Here is a 4,888-nt window from a genome sequence, read left to right as displayed (position 1 = left end):
CCAAAACAGCCCAGTGGAGCCTGAGCGGTGGGTGTTGCCTTCTGACACACTTCCGGTGATGTCAGGGTGTGTGGCATATGCAAATAATTTATGCTAATGAGTTATGCTAATGAGCTCCTGCACCTCTTTTTCTACGAAATGACCCTTGGCAAGAGGTATCAGTTATCAGACACTGTTAAATAAACAAAATCTTGCAAGTGTGCTAATGTTTTAAGCATGTTTTTATTTTAAGTAAAAAAAACCCCACCTTTCTGTTTGTGTCCTTTATAAAGTTTATATCTCCGCTACCTGGCATTACGTTTTATGACACGCATTGCCCGGCCCAACATGGTCTCATTTATGTCAGATCCGGCCCTCATAACAAATGAGTTCGACGCCCCTGCTCTAAAGCAGCCATTTTTCTCCAGGGGGACGATTATTTGGGGATCAGTGCTAATTCGGGGAGATCACTGAAATGAATTTTTCAGTCCATCCGCCCGTTTTCCCACAAAGCCAACGGTATTTCGCCGTAATCCATTTCTATTTCCTTTTATTTCCATATGGTGACTGATCTTCTGCACCTCAGATGGTTGGCAGGGTTCTTCTGCCTTGACTCATTTCTCGTAGGGATGATTCATTTTCCACCCCCGGGCATGTACATATATAGTCATTATGTGGATTCAGCCATGTTCCGTCAAATCCACTTCTAAAAGCCTTTTCTGGGATACAAAAACGAGAGGATGCCATTGTACGTTCCTTTGGGATGGGCAGCGTGCCTGCCCTCGGGGTGCCAGAAACCAGCCTAGGAAAGTCTGAAATGTCGTGCGGGTGTTCCCTCCTTTGTCCCCCCCCCTTCCTTCTAAAGAAAAATAAAAGCCATGAGAGGAAATCAAATGGATAAAGAAGGCTGTGGTAAGACAGCCGTTCTTGAGGAAATGACATGGTGCCCGTTGTTCTACTCAGGGGTCATTTTGTAGAAAAAGAGGTGCAGGAGCTCATTAGCACAACTTATTTGCATATGCCACACCCCCTGACACCACCGGAAGTGTGTCAGAAGGCAACACCCACCGCTCAGGCGCCACTGGACTGTTTTGGATTGGTAGCTATTGGGGGGGGGCATGCAGATCTGTCCTCGCAGAGGAGGGAGAGCTTGAACCTGAATAAAACTGGGTCTTAAAGGTGCCACTGGACTGTTTTGGACTGAGGGGCCGGGGGGAGCTCTGCAACTTACCTGGCTGCTTCTTGCTCTGACTGAGGGCTGCTGGGAGCAGGGGGTGGGGGGCTTGTTGCATGTGCCCGCCCCCTGGGCTCTTTACTGCCAGAGCTCCGCTCCTGTGCGCTCCTGCAGGAAATGACCCCTGGTTCTACTGGAAATTCATGGAATCCCGGTGTCTCTTAGAAGCTGTCCCCATTAAGCTTGGATTGGTATTTTACCCAGGTAATAAACAGATCCCGAGAACAGAACGGAGCAGCTATTCAGGAAGTTGCCAGTGTCGTGTAGTGATTAAGAGTAGTGAACTCTACCAGGCCCGTAGCCAGGATCTTGTGGCTTGTGGGGCAAATTTTTTTCCTGGTGGGACTGAAGTTCTCAGAGCAGAAAGAAAAGCCATTGAGCCAATAGGAAGCTGTGACCAGGACAGATCTCTAAACTGCAAGCTGTCAACCCACTTTAGATTACAGTTCTCAGCTGCCGCAAGTTAATAACTTCTGCTGGCCTAAGCAACAGTTCTGAGAACAAGTGGGAGGTTGGGTGATGACTTCTATAGTCCAGAAAGCTAGCACTTAGGCAGAAAAACTCTCTTAGAAGAGACCAGTTTCTTGAGACAGAGTTAGAAGGGATCCTAGAGGTCACCTACTCCAACCCCCCTTGCTGAGTGCAGGAATTAGTCAGCTACAGCACCCCACTCTGCATAAAGGAGCACACACCTATAAAAATGTTTCAAAATGATTGAAAAAAGCATTTACAAGAGAAATTCTTGTGGGGCTGTGCCTTTTCAAGAGGGGGCGGAGCCCCCAAAAGCCGCACCATAGCTATGGGCTGGGACTCTACTCTGGAAAACTGGGTTTGATTCTTTGTTCATCCACATCAAGCCTGCTGGGTGACCTTGGGCCAGTCACAGGTCTCTCAGAGCTCTCTCAGAGCCACCTACCTCATAAGGTCCCCATTTTAAGGGAGAGGAAGTGAAGGCTATTGTAAGCTGCCTTGAGACTCCTTAGGGTAGAGACAAGTGGGGTATAAAAATGCACTCTTCTTCTTAAACCCATTTAACACAAGAAACCACCTAGAATATAAGTCTACGGTGATAGAAGATCCTGAAGGATTTTTTTAAACCCCCTATTGATTCACTTCCCGCTTTTCTTCCTTGGTGTCAGACTGCAGCAATCAGACTCAACAACTCGCTTCGTCAGAAGGAAAGTTTATTGAAGCAGTATTGGCAGGGCATCTACCTCAGGAACTGTGTTAAGACTAAAGCCTAAAGCACGGGGTGAACAGCGATACATTGTTCAAAGGGATCACTGGGTGGCGTAGAGCCAATGAGGGGAGGGGCCCGCCAGAATGTAAGGGTCCCACTTTCCCAGAGAAGGTGTTATGGCCGAAGCATTCAAGGCCAAGCACATAAAACATACAGATAAGGGAGCATCACTGAGGCAACCAGGAAACCGAAAGTACATTCCAAGGAGTGAACAGTTCCCCCCCCTCTAGCCTTTATGGCCGGGAGCTGACACTTGGAGCCCAAAGTTGTTGTTGTTCAGTCGTCTTCGCGACCCCATGGACCAGATCACGCCAGGCCTTCCGGTCTTCCGCCGTCCGCTGAGGTTTGCTCAACTTCATGTCCGTTGCATCGATGACACTGTCCGACCATCTCATCCTTTGCCGTCCCCGTCTTCTTTGACCTTCAGTCTTTCCCAGCATCAGGGTCTTCTTCTCCAGGGAGTGCTCCCTTCTCATTGGGTGGCCAAAGTATTTGAGCTTCAGTTGCATTATCTGGCCTTCCAGGGAACAGTCAGGGTTGATTTCTTTTAGGATTGACTGATTTGATCTCCTTGCAGTCCAAGGGACTGCAAAGTAGAAAGTTCTAAAGAGATCTCTCATCCAGGCATGGACCAAACCCAGATCCACGGAACTTCTACAAGCTTCCTCGATTATATAGGGTTGCCAGCCTCCAGGCGGCACCTGGAGATCCCCCGGAATTACAAACGGTCTCCAGACAACAGAGACCGTTCCCCCGGAGCAAACAGCTGCTTTGGAAGGCGGAGCGTGTGCCATCATCACACCTCACTGAGATCTCTCCTCCCCAGACCCCGCCTAGCCCTGTCAACACCCACCCAAAGCCCCAGGTCTTTTCCGACCCAGGGCTGACAACCCTTACTGCGTGCCTTCCAGCCGTACCCTAAAGGTTTGCCGATGAGTAGGATTTCCGTTGACAGATAATATCCAGGAGTCAGCGTTTCGGTTCAGTTTGGGTTCAGCTGTGAGTTCAGTCGACCCGGTTCGGCCCCAGACAGTAAAAATATTCACTAGTTGGCTCGCGAAATCTCTGGATTCGGGCGGGACGGCCGTGTCCGGAATCAGAAAGCTTAAATATGATTCACGCTGTGGCGGTGAACTGCATAGCAGGGGTGTGGCGAGCTAATGGGTTTAATAAACGGAGGAAGGACTAGACCCTGAACGTACTGCAAAGTCCACACAGGCAAGCAGCCAGGGTTCAGCTTGTAACACGATATGATTTTAAATTGCTCTTCAGTTACTTATTTAAATCAAGGGCCACAACTTAATAACATTTTTTTGGGGGGGGAAAGAACCAAATATAGGTGCAAAAGGGTTGCCGGTAGGGTTGTCAGATCTGGGCTGGGGAATTTGGGGGGGGGCGGAGCCTGGGGAGGGCGGGGCTTGGGAAGGGAGCCCAGCAGGTATGTGATGCCACAGAGTCCACCTTCCGAAGCAGCCGTTTCCTCCAGGGGGACTGATCCCTGTTGTCTGGAGATGAGATGTGATTCCGGGAGATAGCCAGGCCCTGCCTGGAGATTGGCAACCTTAGTTGTACATTATTAAACAATCCCCAACCCGCTAACATGCTATCTGCAGCAACCTTGGAGATAAAACTGTTGGACCTTCTCTCCTTCCAAAGGGTCTGGTCTAACAGTGGGTAAGTTTGGATCAGTCCAGGAAGGGCCTGTTTTGTGGTAGCCCCGTCTCTGTGAGATAGGCTGCCCGGTGAGGTGAGGGCTGTATCATCTCTGTTGTTCCTTTGGCCAGTCCAGCAGCAGCAGCAGCAGCAGCAGCAGGAGGAGGAGGAGGAGGAGGAGGAGGAGATTGGATTTATACCCCGCCCTTCACTACCCAAAGGAGTCTCAGAGCGGCTTACAAAACTCCTTTCCCTTCCCCTCCCCACAACAGACACCCTGTGAGGTGGGTGGGGCTGAGAGAGCTCTGACAGAAACTGCTCTTTTTCAAGAACAGCTCTTATCAGAACTTCGACTTACCCAAGGCCATCCAGCCCGGTGCAAGTGGAAGAGTGGGGACTCAAACCCGGTTCTCCCAGATTAGAGTCCACACACTTAACCACTACACCAAACTGGTTTAGGTAGGTAGGTAGGTAGGTAGGTAGGTAGGAAGGAAGGAAGGAAGGAAGGAAGGAAGGAAGGAAGGAAGGAAGGACTCTTGACTTCCCTGGTGGTCTCCCATCCAAGTACTAACCAAAGAAAGGTGGTCTCCCATCTAGAAGAAAAAGAAGAAGAAGAGATTGGATTTATACCCCGCCCTTCACTACCCAAGGGAGTCTCAGAGCATCTTACAAACTCCTTTCCCTTCCCCTCCCCACAACAGACACCCTGTGAGGTGGGTGGGGCTGAGAGAGCTCTGACAGAAACTGCTCTTTTTCAAGAACAGCTCTTATCAGACCTACGA

The 4,888-nt window shown here is 49.9% G+C and overlaps 1 protein-coding gene across 1 annotated transcript in view; it reads left to right on the top strand.

The window, feature by feature from the left end:
• FAM188B (family with sequence similarity 188 member B) overlaps positions 1-4,888 on the top strand; it is a gene marked incomplete at both ends in the record, with an annotated part of 66,510 nt that overhangs the window by 19,437 nt on the left and 42,185 nt on the right. The window lies entirely within an intron of this gene.

Source organism: Gekko japonicus, unplaced genomic scaffold (genome assembly GCF_001447785.1).
Source record: "Gekko japonicus isolate JY-2015 unplaced genomic scaffold, Gekko_japonicus_V1.1 scaffold4787, whole genome shotgun sequence".
Lineage (NCBI taxonomy): Eukaryota > Metazoa > Chordata > Lepidosauria > Squamata > Gekkonidae > Gekko > Gekko japonicus.
This window is presented reverse-complemented; position numbering and strand designations above follow the sequence as displayed.